The sequence below is a fragment of the Pseudophryne corroboree genome, chromosome 5, assembly GCF_028390025.1.
Source record: "Pseudophryne corroboree isolate aPseCor3 chromosome 5, aPseCor3.hap2, whole genome shotgun sequence".
NCBI classification, from domain to species: Eukaryota; Metazoa; Chordata; class Amphibia; order Anura; family Myobatrachidae; genus Pseudophryne; species Pseudophryne corroboree.
In genome coordinates this window covers 668,256,537-668,277,700 of record NC_086448.1, presented here as the reverse complement: position 1 = coordinate 668,277,700, position 21,164 = coordinate 668,256,537, and the positions used below count along the sequence as shown (strand labels likewise).

At 42.3% G+C, this 21,164-nt stretch overlaps 1 protein-coding gene across 1 annotated transcript in view; it reads left to right on the top strand.

The window, feature by feature from the left end:
- The first annotated feature begins 324 nt into the window (after positions 1 to 324).
- The window catches only part of OPRK1 (opioid receptor kappa 1), a 153,209-nt gene continuing 132,369 nt past the window's right edge, over positions 325 to 21,164 (top strand). The window contains exon 1 of the mRNA XM_063923719.1: positions 325 to 739. The gene's annotated coding sequence lies outside the window, so the exon portion shown is untranslated. The remainder of the gene's footprint in view (positions 740 to 21,164) is intronic.

Genomic DNA, 21,164 nt, shown 5'->3' with positions numbered 1-21,164 from the left:
ACACACACACACACACACACATATATGTGCATGTATATATAAGTTTATTCATTTTTATGGGACTGCTTGTCCTTTTATTTAGAACCAGCTGTATTTTGTACACACCACTGACATGTCTCTTCACATAAGATAAATGTTTTCCTGTTCTGTGTGTTGCCCCTTACACTTACAGAAATACAGCTATTGCTCCTGGGTGGATTTCATGCTCAGCTATGCCTGTTGGCTTTCTCCTACACTTGGCAGGCAGATGTTATAGTGGTACTGCTTGCGATCTGCGATGCATACAGCAATCAGAGAGCTGTGTTAAACCAGAGTGCTGCTTGAGACAAGGATCAGGGCAGTGAGAGTGAGAGAGGGAGACGAGAGAGAGAGAGAGAGAGAGAGAGAGAGAGAGAGAGAGAGAGAGAGAGTGAAGGGGAGGGACTGTGAACAGCAAGCTGAGAAAAGTGTTACCATGAGGTTAGCACATAATAAAAAAAAAAGAATAACAAGGATAAGCTGGGAGAGAAGGACAGAGAATGATAGTAACAAATGAAAAAGGAGGTTTTCACACAGAAAGATTACTTGTGAAACAGGGATGACTATGATCTGTGTGAGAGCCTGACATAGTGCTATCAGTGGGGAGTTCTACAGAGAGATAATCTGTTCTGTACAAGGTGTCACAGACAACCACTGACAAGGAAATCTTCAGCTTCTAAACCAGCATCATATTCCACTTCTGCCAAGCTGCCTGGAACAGGTAAAATCTCCTTTACAAGCCCCATACTCATTATACAGCTGAATAAATTCAACATAAAATGGAAATATATTATAGATATCAAATGTTTTACACTTTTATTTTTGTAATGCTTTGTAATAAGAGAACAGAACATTTTAGAGCATTAGTTACCAACTTTTCTTTGTAGAATTCACTGTATAGTAAAAATGGCAAGTAATATTTATTGGCAAATTGTACAGTTACAAGCAGTGCACTAGGAGACAGTGATATTAACACTACCTTGAATATTACCACTACCTTGTTATTTATCCATGTAGCACAATATAGAATTATTGTTTTTTTGCCCCATATAGGGCAATAACTGGTTCCAGTCATGTTAATTGTTAATGCATAAATGTGGTTTACTCAAGTACAATACTACCATACTGAGCTCGACAATAGAAAAAAGTTAATTATAGTTTTTATGCTGTAGGATATATTTATAATTATTGCATTATTGATCAGACTTTTGCCATTCACATAAGTATTTGTTTTTATTTCACATTGTAGCAAAACATTGGTTTAATGCAATAGTACATTGAATATCATGCAACACAGTTGTGATGATTGAATGTTATTTTACCACAACTGTTTGTGTTTTGAATTTTTCTCTTTAAGAACAGTAACTAAAATAAAATAAAAGTAGAAACATTTTATACAAACAAATTATCTATTACCTCTATCATTTCTGTAGAATATCACTCCTATTATTCGAATACTTTAAGAGACTGGGAAAATAAATATGCATTAACATCTCAACAAAATAGATACATTTTCACATAAAATATGACTGCAAGACCTGCGGTATTATTGATCCTTCCATGCTATATGAAACTGAGCTTCTTGACACTCAGTTTAGTGGTTGATGTTAATGTCAAAGACACTTGTAACCTCTTGAGTTATTGGGAAGTGTAGTGCTTGCTAACCATGGTGATAGTAATCAGCAACGATTAGGCACAGATTTACATGACAGCGTGTACTCTTTTTCCAGAGCGGTTTTAGTTTCCATAGGTACTGCCTGTGTTCTTGTGCGATCTGGAATCAGAAATGTACACGTCTAGTTAATGAGTATATTGTTTAAAACTATGCAAAATGCATACTGTTACCTTTAAATGCATAATGGACAGTAGTTTGAGCTAAACTGTATCCACCAGTGTACTAAAGCACAGCTGTGTTTTATAAAGTTGATTAAAGTAATAAAACAAGTAGTAAAAAATAATATATCTATTTTTAAGAAAAACAATGAAAATAATATAGTGTTGGTTTGCAGTGAAATGTATGTTTCACATGTGAGTTCTCGTTTTCATTTTGTTATGTCAGTCACGTGGTATGAACAATAGAAAAGAGAAGGTACAGTAAAGATGCAATATGGGATTTGGACGTAAGGAGGGTATTTTAGCTTTGCAGGGCTATGCACAGGAAGCGCCATACTGATACAGTATAATATCTGCCAAATATGTATATACTAAAATACATACAGTAAAATTAATTATGAATTCATCGTACATTGCCAGAAATTGAAATGTGACATGTAATATTAGAGAGTAATGAAAATGTGATGTAAAAATTGAGTATACATATTACGGGGTAATTTAGTAAGGGCACTCAGTTTCTGTTATTATTGCACCTGTACTATTTATTTATATGCAGGGCAAGGTCTACTCCATACATACATTTACTTAACCTAAAATTAATATTACCACTACTTACCATATTTGACTATAAAAGGTGTGAATCAGGGGCATAACCAGATCTTAGTGGGCCGCATACCAACATAATGAAGGGGCCCCTGACCCAGTAATTCTTGAGAAACACCTCTCCACAGCAGTTATTAATTTTATTCCTTATAATAGTGTCCTAAATCATTTTCTGAACCATAGTAGTGCACTACTTAATATTAGCCCCACAGTAGTCAGGGATCTGTTTAGGATGCCGGCCTTCGGCATCCCGGCAGTGGGAATGCCGACGCCAGCATCCCCACTTGGATTGAAATTCCGGTGCCGGGGTCCTGAATGTAGGAAACCCGATTGAGCTGTGCCAAGACTCCTGCTTGGTAAGCTGCCATTGTGGGGGGAGGTTAGGTTTATGCTGCAGGGGGAGGGTTAGGTTGCGGGAGGGCAGTTAGGGTCAGGTACCACTGCGTGGGTTAGGGTTAAGCTGCTGGGGTGGGAGGATTAGATTTAGTCTATAGGAAGGGGGTGAGGGGGTTAGGTTTTGGCACCACCGGGGATGGTTTGGGTTAGGCTGCAGTGGGGTGAGATTAGGGTTATGCTGTGGGAAGGGAGGGTTAGGGTTAGGAGGGTAGGTGGGAGGGTTAACATACTTATCTGACTCTTGTCTGGAGTCTCTGCTTCGGGGTGCCGGTATCAAGATATCATATGCATCACAGTAGTCATGCCCTAGTTTATTTTATGGACCATCATAGTCCCCCAGTTTACATGATGTCACATTGTAGGACTGCCAGTACACATTATGCCACATCGTATCCTCAATTTACATTATGACATACTGTACAGTATTCTATGTTCACTGTTCATATTGTGCCACATTAAAATGACAACCAATTCAAATTATGCCACGTTATAGTTCCTCAGTTTCATATTGTGCCACATTACAGTGCCCCAGTTCTTCTTATGTAACATTATAGTGCCCTCCACACTACAGTTATCAGATTAGATTATGACAGATTTTAGTGCTTTCCAGTTATTATTATTATTATTTAGAGATGAGCGCCTGAAATTTTTCGGGTTTTGTGTTTTGGTTTTGGGTTCGGTTCCGCGGCCGTGTTTTGGGTTCGACCGCGTTTTGGCAAAACCTCACCGAATTTTTTTTGTCGGATTCGGGTGTGTTTTGGATTCGGGTGGTTTTTTCAAAAAACCCTAAAAAACATCTTAAAACATTGAATTTGGGGGTCATTTTGATCCCATAGTATTATTAACCTCAATAACCATAATTAACACTCATTTTCAGTCTATTCTGAACACCTTACACCTCACAATATTATTTTTAGTCCTAAAATTTGCACCGAGGTCGCTGGATGACTAAGCTCAGCGACCCTAGTGGCCGACACAAACACCGGGCCCATCTAGGAGTGGCACTGCAGTGTCACGCAGGATGTCCCTTCCAAAAAACCCTCCCCAAACAGCACATGACGCAAAGAAAAAAAGAGGCGCAATGAGGTAGCTGTGTGAGTAAGATTAGCGACCCTAGTGGCCGACACAAACACCGGGCCCATCTAGGAGTGGCACTGCAGTGTCACGCAGGATGTCCCTTCCAAAAAACCCTCCCCAAACAGCACATGACGCAAAGAAAAAAAGAGGCGCAATGAGGTAGCTGACTGTGTGAGAAAGATAAGCGACCCTAGTGGCCGACACAAACACCGGGCCCATCTAGGAGTGGCACTGCAGTGTCACGCAGGATGTCCCTTCCAAAAAACCCTCCCCAAACAGCACACGACGCAAAGAAAAAAAGAGGCGCAATGAGGTAGCTGTGTGAGTAAGATTAGCGACCCTAGTGGCCGACACAAACACCTGGCCCATCTAGGAGTGGCACTGCAGTGTCACGCAGGATGTCCCTTCCAAAAAACCCTCCCCAAACAGCACATGACGCAAAGAAAAAAAGAGGCGCAATGAGGTAGCTGACTGTGTGAGAAAGATAAGCGACCCTAGTGGCCGACACAAACACCGGGCCCATCTAGGAGTGGCACTGCAGTGTCACGCAGGATGTCCCTTCCAAAAAACCCTCCCCAAACAGCACATGACGCAAAGAAAAAAAGAGGCGCAATGAGGTAGCTGACTGTGTGAGAAAGATAAGCGACCCTAGTGGCCGACACAAACACCGGGCCCATCTAGGAGTGGCACTGCAGTGTCACGCAGGATGTCCCTTCCAAAAAACCCTCCCCAAACAGCACATGACGCAAAGAAAAATAAAAGAAAAAAGAGGTGCAAGATGGAATTGTCCTTGGGCCCTTCCCACCCACCCTTATGTTGTATAAACAAAACAGGACATGCACACTTTAACCAACCCATCATTTCAGTGACAGGGTCTGCCACACGACTGTGACTGAAATGACGGGTTGGTTTGGACCCCCACCAAAAAAGAAGCAATTAATCTCTCCTTGCACAAACTGGCTCTACAGAGGCAAGATGTCCACCTCATCATCATCCTCCGATATATCACCGTGTACATCCCCCTCCTCACAGATTATCAATTCGTCCCCACTGGAATCCACCATGTCAGCTCCCTGTGTACTTTGTGGTGTGGAGGCAATTGCTGCTGGTCAATGTCTCCGCGGAGGAATTGATTATAATTCATTTTAATGAACATCATCTTCTCCACATTTTCTGGATGTAACCTCGTACGCCGATTGCTGACAAGGTGAGCGGCGGCACTAAACACTCTTTCGGAGTACACACTTGTGGGAGGGCAACTTAGGTAGAATAAAGCCAGTTTGTGCAAGGGCCTCCAAATTGCCTCTTTTTCCTGCCAGTATAAGTACGGACTGTGTGACGTGCCTACTTGGATGCGGTCACTCATATAATCCTCCACCATTCTATCAATGGTGAGAGAATCATATGCAGTGACAGTAGACGACATGTCCGTAATGGTTGTCAGGTCCTTCAGTCCGGACCAGATGTCAGCATCAGCAGTCGCTCCAGACTGCCCTGCATCACCGCCAGCGGGTGGGCTCGGAATTCGGATTTGGGATTTCGAAGAATGCACAGTTCTTTGCTGTGCTGCTTTTGCCAGCTTGAGTCTTTTCATTTTTCTAGCGAGAGGCTGAGTGCTTCCATCCTCATGTGAAGCTGAACCACTAGCCATGAACATAGGCCAGGGCCTCAGCCGTTCCTTGCCACTCCGTGTGGTAAATGGCATATTGGCAAGTTTACGCTTCTCCTCCGACAATTTTATTTTAGGTTTTGGAGTCCTTTTTTTTCTGATATTTGGTGTTTTGGATTTGACATGCTCTGTACTATGACATTGGGCATCGGCCTTGGCAGACGACGTTGCTGGCATTTCATCGTCTCGGCCATGACTAGTGGCAGCAGCTTCAGCACGAGGTGGAAGTGGATCTTGATCTTTCCCTAATTTTGGAACCTCAACTTTTTTGTTCTCCATATTTTATAGGCAGAACTAAAAGGCACCTCAGGTAAACAATGGAGATGGATGGATTGGATACTAGTATACAATTATGGACGGACTGCCACGGTTAGGTGGTATAAAAAAACCACGGTTAGGTGGTATATAATACAATTATGGATGGACGGACTGCCTGCCGAGTTCCGACACAGAGGTAGCCACAGCCGTGAACTACCGCACTGTACACTGGTTGATAAAGAGATAGTAGTATACTCGTAACAACTAGTATGACACTATGACGACGGTATAAAGAATGAAAAAAAAACCACGGTTAGGTGGTATATATTATAATAATAATACAATTATGGATGGACGGACTGCCTGCCGACTGCCGACACAGAGGTAGCCACAGCCGTGAACTACCGCACTGTACACTGGTTGATAAAGAGATAGTAGTATACTCGTAACAACTAGTATGACACTATGACGACGGTATAAAGAATGAAAAAAAAACCACGGTTAGGTGGTATATATTATAATAATAATACAATTATGGATGGACGGACTGCCTGCCGACTGCCGACACAGAGGTAGCCACAGCCGTGAACTACCGCACTGTACACTGGTTGATAAAGAGATAGTAGTATACTCGTAACAACTAGTATGACACTATGACGACGGTATAAAGAATGAAAAAAAAACCACGGTTAGGTGGTATATATTATAATAATAATACAATTATGGATGGACGGACTGCCTGCCGACTGCCGACACAGAGGTAGCCACAGCCGTGAACTACCGCACTGTACACTGGTTGATAAAGAGATAGTAGTATACTCGTAACAACTAGTATGACACTATGACGACGGTATAAAGAATGAAAAAAAAACCACGGTTAGGTGGTATATATTATAATAATAATACAATTATGGATGGACGGACTGCCTGCCGACTGCCGACACAGAGGTAGCCACAGCCGTGAACTACCGCACTGTACACTGGTTGATAAAGAGATAGTAGTATACTCGTAACAACTAGTATGACACTATGACGACGGTATAAAGAATGAAAAAAAAACCACGGTTAGGTGGTATATATTATAATAATAATACAATTATGGATGGACGGACTGCCTGCCGACTGCCGACACAGAGGTAGCCACAGCCGTGAACTACCGCACTGTACACTGGTTGATAAAGAGATAGTAGTATACTCGTAACAACTAGTATGACACTATGACGACGGTATAAAGAATGAAAAAAAAACCACGGTTAGGTGGTATATATTATAATAATAATACAATTATGGATGGACGGACTGCCTGCCGACTGCCGACACAGAGGTAGCCACAGCCGTGAACTACCGCACTGTACACTGGTTGATAAAGAGATAGTAGTATACTCGTAACAACTAGTATGACACTATGACGACGGTATAAAGAAAGAAAAAAAAATACCACAGTTAGGTGGTATATATTATAATAATAATACAATTATGGATGGACGGACTGCCTGCCGACTGCCGACACAGAGGTAGCCACAGCCGTGAACTACCGCACTGTACACTGGTTGATAAAGAGATAGTAGTATACTCGTAACAACTAGTATGACACTATGACGGTATAAAGAATGAAAAAAAAACCACGGTTAGGTGGTATATATTATAATAATAATACAATTATGGATGGACGGACTGCCTGCCGACTGCCGACACAGAGGTAGCCACAGCCGTGAACTACCGCACTGTACACTGGTTGATAAAGAGATAGTAGTATACTCGTAACAACTAGTATGACACTATGACGACGGTATAAAGAAAGAAAAAAAAATACCACGGTTAGGTGGTATATATTGTAATACAATTATGGATGGACGGACTGCCTGCCGAGTTCCGACTGCCGACACAGAGGTAGCCACAGCCGTGAACTACCGCACTGTACTGTGTCTGCTGCTAATATAGACTGGTTGATAAAGAGATAGTATACAATACATACAACAATATACTACTATACTGGTGGTCAGGCACTGGTCACCACTAGTCACACTGGCAGTGGCACTCCTGCAGCAAAAGTGTGCACTGTTTAATTTTAAATTAATATAATATTATGTACTCCTGGGGGCTCCTGCTATAACAACCTGCAGTGCTCCCCAGTCTCCCCCACAATTATTATAAGCTTTGCCTTTTATACATTGATGTGCAGCACACTGGGCTGAGCTGAGTGCACACAGACTGAGTCACACTGTGTGACTGGCTGCTGTTGTGTATCGTTTTTTTTCAGGCAGAGAACGGATATAGCAGAGAACGGATATATTATATTAAAATAAATAAAAGTTAACTAACAACAACTGCACTGGTCACTGTGGTAAACTCTGTCTGACTCTGCACAATCTCTCTCTCTCTTCTAATCTAATTTCTAATGGAGAGGACGCCAGCCACGTCCTCTCCCTATCAATCTCAATGCACGTGTGAAAATGGCGGCGACGCGCGGCTCCTTATATAGAATCCGAGTCTCGCGAGAATCCGACAGCGTCATGATGACGTTCGGGCGCGCTCGGGTTAACCGAGCAAGGCGGGAGGATCCGAGTCTGCTCGGACCCGTGAAAAAAACATGAAGTTCGTGCGGGTTCGGTTTCAGAGAAACCGAACCCGCTCATCTCTATTATTATTACTACATTTTATTTATAGGAAGCCACAAGTGGTTTGCAGCACCATACATATGGCACACATTAGAACAATACAGTAACCAAAACTAAAATGGAGAACAATTAACATTTATCACCACAAATCTCAATGGACAATACAGCTGGGATGTTAGGTAAGTGAAGGAGTAATTGGCATATTAATAGTGGAGTGCAGCTGTTGGGAGAACGGGAGACATGAGGCACGAGCAAGGCAGCTGGCCTGAAGGCAGGAAGTAAGGTAGAGATAGCCAAGACACGAGGCAGGGGGTGGGGAGAGACCTCGAGACATGGTTACAGTGTCTCTAGTATTGGGTTTTGTGTACATTTGAAGATTTGCAAGGTTGAAGAGGGTTTGTTCCAGTGAAGGGGGGCAGTATGGGGGAAATCCTGGATGCAGTAAAGATGGTAGATGAGAGGCAATGGTCATTGGTCAATCAGAGATGGCAGGAAGGAGTATGATAGAGTATGAAGGGAGATGAGGTTGGAGATGTTAGGGGCAGTGGAGTTAGAGAGGGTCTTGTATGTGAGGGTGAGGAGTTTGAAGAGGAGTCTGCAGGGGGAGTGGAGCCAGTGCAGGTTTTGGTGAAGGGGAGTGGCAGATGTGGATAAGGTTGAAAAATGACAAGTGAGTGGATAATATGTTTAGTCGCATTCTGGGAGAGGAACAGCCTGATGCGAGTGATGTTGCATAACTAGAACTGACAGGATTGAGCTGGAGATTAAAAGTGTGGGGTGAAGGAGAGGGAGTAGTCAAGAGTGAAACCCAGGCAGTGGAGTTGGGGAACAGGATAGATGATGGTGTTGTCAACAGCGATAAAGATATTGGGGGGGAAGGGGGGGACACTCTGGCTGGGGAAGATGGTGAGTTCAGTTTTCTCCATGTTGATCTTCAGGGAGTGCTCAGACATTCAGGAGGAGATAGCAGAGAGGCAGCTGGATACCTGAGAGAGGATGGAGGGTATATTGTGCCACATTACATAGGCCTCCAGTTCAAATTGTGCCACATTACAGTGCCCCTTTGCCATTATAACATCCACTACACAAACCTCTCACTTAAAGTGGGAGATTCAAATGTTTGCAAAGTCAGTTTGGAGTCTGTTTTTTCCTATCTAATAGACAGGAAAAAACAGACACCCAACCGACTTTTCAAACATTTGAATTCCACCCAAAATGCAGTGTCACACAAATCAGGCTGGGCAAAGAATCGGTCACAATTGCTTAGCAGGCACATCTGGTAAATTGGTTTGCATCTGGGTTCAGCTTCCCCTAAGACTCTGAGCTCCATAGCAATCCCTTGTACCCACTATAGTTATACTGAATATCTGTTGATACTTTCTAATAAAAAGTAATGTACAAACTTTGAACAATGAAAGTTGTCTGACCACTTCCACAAGGTATTATATAGCTCTTGACAGTAACTTTGTCTTTATATATATGTATCAAAATTAATTTGGATTTTTTAATGTAATTTATTAAAATGTGCCTATTAATATACTACAATGCATAAAATGCACCAAGATGGCACAAATATGCCTTACAGAATCCTGCGCATTCCAAAATGGGTTGGCTGGATGCTGCTCACTCCAGTATATTTTCAGTCAACTGGTTTAATAATGGAGCTAAAGCAGAGTTGAATGGAAATCAGCTGTAAGTACATCTGGATTCTGTACATGGAAAAAAGTAGCCTATTTTCCTGTATGCATTGTTGTACACGTCCATGTGACCGCACTACCCCTATCCATACACTTTGCTTCATATGCATCATTATCAGTGCACTGTGTCACCAACCCCATCTTTGGTGGAATAGATCCATCTGACATTAGCCAATCATTATGTGCGCAGAACACATCTGTGACACGCCCTTGCTAATCTTAGCCTAAGTGCAAATGAACTGATACAATTACATCACTTCATTCATATCTGCAGCTCAGTCTCATATGAATCACCTGTAGATGCATGTTCTTGGCTACGGAGCATGTGCAGTACGAAAACACACAAGACCATGCACAAAATTGACGTGTTCAACTCTGCAGTTTAGCCCCACTGTCTGCAAGAACATACATAATGTCAAGGGACCAGTTAAATCTTGTGTATACCTAAACCTAGGTAAATAAATATGCTTTTGGACTTGGGTATACCTCGTACATCAATTTTCAATTTGGGGTAGAATTATTCTTTAAAATAAACTGGTAATCAAAAGTCTCGATTTGTAAACGCTCTAATTCTGTGCATGTCATCTTTGCTGTCTTACTTTTTTGCATCCTCCCTTCTACTCAGCATTACTGTATGTCTCATTTTCTCCATGATTATGTGACCTCTTTTAGTATACTGTAAATGCACAACCATATGTGGAAGGAGGCAGTCTTAGATTGAAGATTAACCTCTAATAGCTGGCTCCCTTCTACTCAGCATTACTGTATGTCTCATTTTCTCCATGATTATGTGACCTCTTTTAGTATACTGTAAATGCACAACCATATGTGGAAGGAGGCAGTCTTAGATTGAAGATTAACCTCTAGTAGCTGGCTCAATAAAATATAAAATACAAGGTTTCCGGCCTTTAATCTTAAGACCGTTCAGTCTTTTCTATTTACACAATATTCAGTAATTCATGTAAAATATACATTCTGGGCTTTAAGCACAAGTTTGGCACAATTTAAAACTATACACAAACATAAAATACATCATTGAAACATTTTTGCTAACCATGCAAAGTTGGCCACAGAGATGCGACCAACACTGCATAGGTCAGAAATGCACCTCCAACCCCCGGCAAATAATAGGAGTACGCATTCCGGCAATGCATCAGGAGGTGTGGCCTCACTTAAGTACAAAATACGGACAAAAATACAGTACAAAGTACATACATATTATTAAAGCCATTGAGAGTCTCAATTTGAGACATAGGGGTATATTCAATTGAAGTCAGATCCATTCCGAGGTCTCGCTTGCTGGAGCTAGGTGGATGCTGCTGTGAGCAGCGGCTGTCCTCCTGCGCTGCTCACCCAGTCCCCAAATTTTAAGGTTAAAACAGAACTTGCATGCAATTTATTGCGGTTTTTAGTAAAGGAAACATGCGATTTTTAGTAATAAAAATATGCGGATTTTAGGTCATGTTTTTATTATTTAGTCAGAAGCATGCACATATCAGTGAAATCTGTGCATGCTTCTGTCTGTAAAAGTAAAGAAAGTGTTAAAAGTATAAAAAAAAATTATGTGCAGTTCCCCCTCAAAAGCATAACCAGCCTCAGGCTCTTTGAGCCGGTCCTGGTTGCAAAAATACAGGGGAAAAAATTGATTGGGGGTTCCCTGTGTTAATAAACCAGCACCGGACTCTTGGACAAGTCCTGGTTCGAAAAATATGGGGGACAAAAGAAGTAGGGGTCCCCCATATTTTTGAAACCAGTACCGGGCTCCACTAGTCAGGGAGGTGATGCCACAGCCGGGGGACACTTTTATATAGGTCTCTGTGGCCAAAGCATCACTTCCCCCAACTAGTCACCACTGGCCGAGGTTCCCTGGGGAGTGGGGACCCCTTAAATCAAGGGGTCCCCCTTCAAGGCACCCGAGGCCCAGGGGTGAAGCCCAAGGCTGTCCCCCTCATCCCTGCGTGGTGGATGGGGGTTGATAGCCAAAATTGTGTAAAAATAAAGAATATTGTCTTTTGTTGTGGAACTACAAGTCCCAGAAAGTCTCCCCCGCTTGCTGGTACTTGAAGAACCACAAGTACCAGCATACGGGAAAATAATGGGCCCGCTGTAGTTCCACAACAAAAGAAATACCCAAATAAAAACACAACACACACACACCATGAAAGTATAAGTTTATTTACACATACATGTACACTTACACACTCACACATACTTACCTAGTGTCCCACGGAGCCCATTGGTGCACTTGTCCAGTATATCCATTGGTGTACCTGTAAAAAAGAAACCAATATACTCACCTATTATCCAGTGAAGGCATCCATGGGTTAAAAAAAATACAAAATGCAAAACCCCCAGACCACACCACTAAAGGGGTTCCATGTTTACACATGGAACCCCTTTCCCCGAAAGCCGGTACCCCCCATGACTCTCCTGATTGGCTGTTCGCTCCTGGCCTGTCAATCAGGCGGAGCACACTGGCTATAATGGAGGATCGCGGCCCTCCATTATAGTCAATGGTGGGAAAATTGCAGTCTGCGAGGTCACCCTCAATTTACGGACAGAAGCATACACGGATCTCACTGATTTGGGCATACTTCTCTAAAAATCGCCAGCCTAAACATGGTCTATTATTCTGGCGATTTTTGGTAAGGTTTTGTGGGCAAGTGAAAAAAAATCGCATTCTGTTACATTTGCGATTTTCATTGTTTTCAATAGGAAAACATATGAATGCGATTTTTCACTTGCGATTTTTGGTATATATTCAAAACTTGCAATTTTTAACAAAATTGCAAGCTATTACATTTACGGTTTTTTGAAAATGTGCAAATTAGTGGTAAAAATCACACGTTTTCAGAAATCTCACCCTATTACATTTAGCCTATAGAGTGGTCCCAGGTGATATTGAGGGGGCATAGACCAATCTTGGAGGAGTGGCCATACCCATGGGTATAAGTATAGTGGGTGTAAGGGGTACCATTGCTATGGGGTCCAAAGGCTTAGGCTATAAAATTGCATACCAATTTCCCAGATTTACTTGCTAAGCAATTGGCTCTGATCCATTGCCATACCCAGACTGAATTGTGTGACATTACATTTTTAGTGAGAGGAGTATGTAGTGGTATAATTTGAACTGAAGGTCATTGTAATGTGGCATAATCTGACCTGCTTATTGTAATGTGGAGGGCACTATAATGTTACATAATAAGAACTGGGGACATTGTATGTCATAATGTGAATTGGGGATACTGTGTGGAATAATGTGTACTGGTGGCCCTACATGTGACATCATGTAAACGAGGGAACTTGATGATTCATAAAATAAACCAGGCCATTGATATGGCCATTGATAATACTAACTAGGGCACTACTGTGGTTCAGATAATGAACTGGAGCACTATTATGGGGCATAAAATGAATAACTGCTGAGAAGAGGTGTCTCTCAAGAAGCATTGGGACAGAGGCCCATTCACTATGTTGCTATAGGGCAAACAAAGTTCTGGCTATGCCCCGGCCATACCCCTGTAAAATAAAAATACCATGTGAAGGGGAGCATTTGTCCCCATCAACAGCTTACCCACCAGCCTCGAACAAGCCCGGGCTGGAAATATAGATAATAAGTACCCTAGTCACATAGAGCCTCAGCAAGTCAGACATGGCATGTCCCTCCAACTCTCATCTCAAACCTGGTGCATGGAGACATACTGTAAGTAATAAATGTGGCTGAGTTGCCAGAGTAAAAGATGCATATTACAAGTACAGTAGACATACAGTACATGTGTACTTAAAAAAGATGAAGTTGTTGAGAAAAAAAGATGCAACCTGCATTTATGTCCAACTACAGTATGTATGAGCCTTTCAATTTTCAAGAGCGGTATCCTCAACAAAGTTGTACTTCGTATCTTTAGGAAAGTCCAACTAGACAGCAAGTTAATAAATACACGGATAAACTAACAGTCATTTTCTCAGCCCAGTGCAAGAGCCTTTGTTCACTAGTAATGTCTTTCTAGCCATGTTTAAGTAATTATGGGGGTAATTCCGAGTTGATCGCAGCAGGAACTTTGTTAGCAGTTGGGCAAAACCATGTGCACTGCAGGGGGGACAGATATAACATGTGCAGAGAGAGTTAGATTTGGGTGGGGTGTGTTCAATCTGCAATCTAAATTGCACTGTAAAAATAAAGCAGCATCACTGAGTATAAACAGCAGCACTGACAGGACAAGTAATGCTACCGCTTGCCCTGGTATTAGATGAGAGAGCAGGATTTAACAGTGGACAGGGCAGTGAATATGTGTAAATCTGCAAAATGGACTAGATTTCGAGCAGACAAGCTGCACAAAGAAACTAGGAAATGAAGCCAAACTAAACATTCTCTACAATTTAAGTAGTATAATAGGACACAGTCTAATAGAAAAATGTGTAGTAGATCTGGGAACAGCTACAATACTAAAATTTTTCAGCTTAAGGTAAAACCTTCCACCCAGTGGCATCACATTGGGGGGTGTGGCAAGCACCCGGGTGTCACCCACCGAGGGGTGACACAAAAATGCCAGCTCCTGCTCAATGACGGGAGCTGTGTGCTTCACTGTAGCATTACTTAAGTTGCGACATGTTTGTCGGCTTAGGTAGTCTGCATATTGAGCATAACATAAACATAAACACACAAGTTCCACTTAGTGACACACCCCTGGAGATAAGAGCCACTTGCGAAAACTAAAAATAGATCTAAACTGCATGGAAGCCAGGGGTGTGAAAGAGAAAGTTGATGAGCCAACTTAATAGGTGAGCTCAGAAATTGTGGAGAATCAAAATGGACAACTCAGAATATAGCTAGGTCCAATAGATTTAAACAAAGTATTTAAAAGGGGACATTTCAAACTACTGTACCAACCAGTAATGAAATCAAGTCACAATTTGCAGGAGTAAAACGGTTAAGTAAACTGGACGCAGCTTCAGGATTCTGGAAAATGAAGCTAGATGAAGCCAGCTCAAAGCTGTGTACATTTCATACACCAGTAGATTGATACAGATTTCTTCAACTACCATATGGGATATTGGGGGACATGTACTAAGCAGTAAGACAAGTTAAGAAGTGATCCAGTGGAGAACTTGCCCATGGCAACCAATTAGCTGCTCTGTATTCTTTTATAGTATGCAAATTATAAATGTTATGTCAATGCTAATTAGTTGCCATGGGCAACTTCTCCACTGGCACACTTCTCCACTTTTATCACTGCTTAGTACATCTCTCCCCATTGTCTTCAGATGTATACCCCAAAAAACACACATGAATTTTGAACATATTCTAGGTGTTGAAACAATGGGGGTAATTCCAAGTTGATCGCAGCAGGACATTTTCTAGCAGTTGGGCAAAACCATGTGCACTGCAGGGGGGGGCAGATATAACATGTTCAGAGAGAGATAGATTTGGGTGTGGTGAGTTCAATCTGCAATCTAAATTGCAGTGTAAAAATAAAGCAGCCAGTGTTTACCCTGCACAGAAATAAAATAACCCACCCAAATCTAACTCTCTCTGCAAATGTTATATCTGCCCCCCCCCCCCCCCCCCCCGCAGTGCACATGGTTTTGCCCAACTGCTAAAAAATGTCCTGCTGCGATCAACTTGGAATTACCCCCATTGATGGATGACATTGCTATCTGGGGTTCTACAAAGAAAGACATGGCACCATATTGAGACAAGTGATCGTACTTACCAGGAAAGTGTATCTAAAGCTAAACAAGAACAAATGTATATTTGGCATGAAAACACTTACCTTAATAGGTGATGTGGTTTCAGATCAAGGTGTGAAGCCTGACCCAAAGAAAATATCAGCCATATTTAATATGGAATGTCCTAACAATAGAGATGACGTCAGAAGATTCCTAGGAATGATTACTTAGGAAAGTTTGTTTCGCAACTGTCAGAACACTCGGGTCATCTTATTGGTTACTGGACAAAGGGCCTGATTCATGTTTGTAAGTAAAGCATAAAAGCAAGTAACTTTTAGGGTATCCAGTTACCCATGGGCAAGGACCGCAGGTAATTATATCGTTGGGAAATTTCCAACTAGCCCGGAAGCGGTGCACTCCTCCACCCAATGCCAGCATTTATTGGAGAATAAGCTTCAGATGCCACAGGTGCCCAAAGCATAATCTGCTATAAGTGGCATGATGGAGCCGCGATAACACATGGCACGGGGACTTATCCCCGATTCTATGTGTTATTGTGCAATTGCAGGTTCAATTACGGACGATCAAAATGGCCTCTAATTGGATACAATGCTATTGACCATTGGTCATTAATAGCAATATCCAGCTGTTTTGACTGGTCGAAACAGCATCAGGGCTAATTGAGTCTGGAACGAACCATAGGCCTAATTCAGACCTGATCGTAGATGTGCGAGAAAATGCACATTTATGATCAATTTCTTTGACATGCGGAAGGACACCCAGCACAGGGCAAGTCCGCTTCGTATGCCGGATTCAGCACCCCCCCCCCTCCCCCACCACAGACATGCATGAGCATCGCACACCGGCGATGCTTTCACATGTTTAAAATAGCCCTCTGCCTGCGCAGCCTAGCTGCGAAAGCAGACGGCTACCTGTCATGTTAATGGTGACATCACGCAGCCACCGTGGCTCACACCCAAACGGTCCAGAAACACCTGCGTTGTCCGGACAGCTCCCCTAAAACAGAGTATTGACGCCCACAAAATACGGTGTCGATGCCCCATTCTTTCCCCCCTCCAGGTCTTAAACTGCATAGCAATTTTTGCACGTCAGGGTCTGAATCGGCCCCCATGTTGCCATGCAAGAGTAGCAAATACATTTATATTTTTTCTGTATAGGGCAAATACTGGCTGCTTTTACATGTAGCCCACAAATGAAAGACCGCTTCCTTTTTAGACTGCAATTTAGATTTCAGTTTGAATACACCCCACCCAATTCTGACTCTCTCTGCACATGTTACATCTGCTCCACCTGCAGTGCAACATGGTTTTGTCCAGTTGCTTGCTTTTTGCTTTAAACATGAATCAGGCCCAAACATAATCAGTGGGTGTGGTCACAGGAACAAGAAGAATGTTAGCAGAAATTTACAGGGTAATCGATAACAAGATTGATTCTGTGAAAAGAATAAGGATTTCAGCAGATGCTTCGCAATTTGACCCAGGGTTAGTATTGTTGCAAAAATACAAGGAAAAATGGCAACCTGTACTCTTTTCAGCTAGAGCGTTTACAAGTGCTGCAAAAAAATATCCCCAGGTAGCAATCACTTATGGATGTGGGAGATTTCATCAAATTGTGTATGGTCAAATGTTTACAGACCACAAGCCATTGGTATCTATCATGGCAAAATCATGATTGTCCCTTGAGAATTCAACGAATGCTTATAGGGCCAGAGAAATATAATGTATAATTGTTATACTGTCCTGGTAAATACATGTACATTGCTGACATGTTTTCTCATGCTGTGTACAGAAGTGAAGGTCCTGGAAGTCTGATGATAGAAGTCTATGCTGACATGGTTGTAACTCTCCCATTGACTCTTGCAAGACAAGAACAGATCAGAAAAGAAACATATGACACAATGAAAGTGTTAAAAGAAATTCACTGTGTAAGGCTGGGAAACAGAAAAAAATGCATATAAATAGAAATCGGAGCAAACACTTAGCCGGCTCTGTCAAGTTGTTTTCTTATTCTTATCTCTTCCTTGGACATCCACTTTTTGAGACCAAGTTACCATAGAAACAATAAAACATACGTATATATAGTGAAATACCGCTTTAATACATAAATAAAACAGACATATACACATAAGGAAGTAGATCAGATTCGACACAGATCCTATGGTAGCGTGTAAAGCGGGTAATTACCAGATATAAAGGAACTGTAGCCAAACAATTCCTAACAGCATTTGGTTTCAATGAAAGGATTCCGGATAGCCTCACAAAAACCTTGATGTTATTCGCTGGTTACCGGTCATCCACTCCGCTCTCCTTTGCTGCCACAGGGATAGCCAACGTGTTTCCACCCCGGTCTGGGGTCTTTTTCAAGGTATGGATTCAGTATTCATATGAATACTGTAGTGTTAATGGAACTATAAAGAAAACTACTGAGGAGGAAAGGGATCTAGGAGTCACTACTTGGTGACTTAAAGGGAGGTAAGCAATATAACAAAGCAATGAGAAAAGCAAGTCAGATGCTTGGTTGCATAGGGAGAAGAATCAGTAGCAGAAAAAAGAAGAAGTAAAAATGGCACTGTATAGTTTATTGGCGCGGCCTCATCTAGAATACAGTTCTGGAGGCCATATTTCCAGAAGGATTTAAATTCATTATTCATTAAATTCATTGGCAGTACGGATGGTGTAATGGTTAGCATTACTACCTCACAGCACTGAGGTCATGGGTTTATTCCTACCATGGCCCTAACTGTGCGGAGTTTGTATATTCTCCCCGTACTTGCGTAGGTTTCCTCCGGGTTCTCCGGATTCCTCCCACAATCAAAAAATATACTGGTAGGTCAATTGGCTCCCAACAAATATTAACCCTAGTGAATGTGTCTGTGTGTACATGTGAATCTAGATTGTAAGCTCCATTGGGGCAGGGACTGATGTGAATGGGCAAATATTCTCTGTAAAACGCTGCGGAATATGTGTGAGCTACATAAATAACTGATAATAAATAAATAAATTAGAGACTGTACAAAGAAAGATCTTAATATGTGTGTATGTACCGGTGGCCCGAGGGATAGGATGGGGTGTGTAGATGCCTGGGGCTGAGGGGTAGGGTGGGGTGTGTATGCACTTGGGGCCGAGGGGTAGGTTGGGGTGTGTATGTGCGTGAGGCTGAGTGGTAGGGTGGGGTGTGTATGCACTTGGGGCCGACGGGTAGGATAGGGTGTGTATGTACCTGGGCAAGGGGGAATAGGGTGGGCAGTGTATGTCTCTGGTGCTGGGTGGGGGTGGTTAGTACGGGCAATGTAAAGATGTAGCCATGCCCATCTTACTGCGACGTGGCATGTTACATCACGGCATGCTGCGTGGTGTGCCAGGCTGCGACTATTCGCAGCTGGTAATTGCTTCTTAGGGAATTAATAGAGCAATCGCTGGCTGCAAGTAGTCACAGCCTGGCATGCCATGCAACATGCTGCATCGTAGCACAGATGAGCATGGCTACATTTGTAGGTTGCTTTGTGCAGAGGGCAATGTGTAAATGTTATACTATGAAGCATATATAGGAGAATCATGTATTCATGTTGCTTTTTTTGTTTTACAAGTAATTCTGTATACAGTGTATGTAGTAAATGGTGCATACAGTGGCCTTTGGGCAGGGGACATTGGAAATTGGTATATATAAATAGTACAAAATAACAGTGATTTGGTGGTCTCCCTGCTGGGAGCTATTCTTAGGGAACACCCTGACATCCATAGAGAGGCAGTAAGGGGAGAGTGACACCCAGTAGAGATGTACAATACTGTCTCCTGGAGTGATGACTTTGATCTCCACTCCCATGGCTGAGTGTGACCTGCTGATATTGCACCATGACTCCTGCTCTTATCTCTCACAGGCTCACTCCTGGCTTTAGGAACTGCTGCTGCCGCTCACCAGTGTGAGCTGATGCTGCTCTCCCCGGGTGGTACCACCGTCCCTTAGTCCTCACTCTGTAGTGCAGTCAGGAAAAAAACTAAATGTTTATTTTACGAGTGATCCCAGCCTCTGCATTCCTGCATCCTGCTGATTACTTCAGCAGCGCAGGCTCGGGGAGGTCATGGAAGAACGGGCATCAACAGCAGCCAGAGCTGCGTCAGATTAGCTCTGGGCCGGCGGACCCCTTGAGACAGGGGGGGCCCGGGGTTACTTACCACCTGTGCCTCCCCTTAATCTGGCTTTACCGCAGCCTCTAGCATATTTAATAACTGTCTCCTCTATGGCAGCAGTCATTATATGAAGGACATTTTCAATAGTATTCCATATGGAATACTGTCTGCTGCACTGATGCGGTGGGCATCATGGGCAGTGGGCAAATGAGGGCTCATAGCTGGCAGCGGCAATAGTAACAGGTGGCCCACCCATCTCTGTTAGAGTGGCTGGACCCGGGGCAGTTGTCCCCACATCACCCCCTTGATGTCGGCCCTGCTCACAACAGTTATTGTCACGCTTCATAGTAGTGTCTAATCTATTAATAGGCAACAATATATATATTTATTTGCCTGACATTGATTGATGCAGAACGTTTTTTGGAGTTGGAAATATCTTGAGATATATGTGACTCTACATACACAGGTTGCAAAATCTTGACATGCATGTTTAGAGCTCAAAATGCATTAAATTCTAAATAAGACCTTTTGAAAATTATCAATATAATAAAATCAACTGCTGATTAAAGTGATGTCATAACATTTTCAATTATTAACACCTGGTATGAACTAACCCCTTCCAAATATGTCAGTATTGTCACTTCCAGAGAGTTTCTGTATGTTATGTTCACTTCTTAATAATCCAAAACCTCATGATAAAAAATAACAAAACTACTGAAAATCAATCAATAACAACATCACAAAATTTTCCACAGCCACAAATGTATAACAGTATAGAACAAAGGAAAAAGGCCACACAGATATGCCCAGGTCACATAAGGAAGGATGTAACAAAACAGAATGATAAAAATGAATAAGAAAAAAATAATTTTAAGTATACTCAAAATAATAAAATAAAGTGCTGATAAAAATGATGTCATCATGTTGGTGCGTACTGTATGTATGAAAGGCAGACCTAGAGGGCACAGTCATCACCTACTGCAGAGTGTTATTTTAAAATAAAACCTCTACACTTTCTGAGGATCCTAAAACCCCACTTCAGTTAACCCTATAAACAAATACAAAACAATGACACTAGCCTCTCTAAGGTTTACAAACAATTCATTCATGTAAGCATGTTTATTATGTCCACCTTGTACATGGATGTACATTGATGTGATCCAACACAGTTACATGCATA